Source organism: Sinocyclocheilus grahami, unplaced genomic scaffold (assembly GCF_001515645.1).
Source record: "Sinocyclocheilus grahami isolate Dianchi unplaced genomic scaffold, SAMN03320097.WGS_v1.1 scaffold472.1, whole genome shotgun sequence".
In the NCBI taxonomy this organism is placed as follows: Eukaryota; Metazoa; Chordata; class Actinopteri; order Cypriniformes; family Cyprinidae; genus Sinocyclocheilus; species Sinocyclocheilus grahami.
In genome coordinates this window covers 24,759-25,527 of record NW_015505651.1, presented here as the reverse complement: position 1 = coordinate 25,527, position 769 = coordinate 24,759, and positions in this window count along the sequence as shown.

Below are 769 nucleotides of genomic sequence, written 5' to 3'. Positions count from 1 at the left end.
GACTTGATTGCACAGATACTATTTAAACTGAACTGAGCTGGATGATGACATCCCTGAATTCAATGATGAACTGCTTTTAATTGAAAATGTAGTGTTTACTAGGCTTGCTGCGATAGCGCGATAGACCGGTGATACCGTTGTTAAACCGCAACACCGGTTATGTCACTTGCCCACCGCGGCACCGACCCCCACCGTCCCACCGTCGTTTTTATAGTAAGAAAAATAATTTAGTTTAGTAAAATAACAGATACTACAATTAAAAACTGAATGCGGCTGCTCAATGCAGCGTGCCGAACGCCTGAACATTTATCCAGTGAGGAGAGTGAGGAGAGCTGACTGACAAGAAGAGTGAGGCGAGACAGACAAGATGATCGCGGTTGATTTAGTTTTGAAACGAAATGCAAAAGCACCCGTTTAGCAGTATTTTGGATTTTGAAAAGCCCGTTGACTTTTGCCGTTTATCTAAGATGATTTTGGAAGTGTTTTTAAACATTCATTTAATTGGTTCCACAGTGTTTGCCGATTTTATTTAAACTTTGTGTAATTTAATTATTTTATTTGACATCAAGGTGTATGCCGTGCCTCCAAGCTTTCTTATTCGTTTTGCTAATAAACGTTCTACGTTTCTTATTTATTTGGTTATATATTATACATGTTTACTTATCTCCAGTTTTGTATAGGCTACCTATTTAAACTTTATGTAAGTTATTTGTTATTTTATATTAGGCATAGCCTGCCCTATAGCATGGTGTATTTTATTCATTTTGTT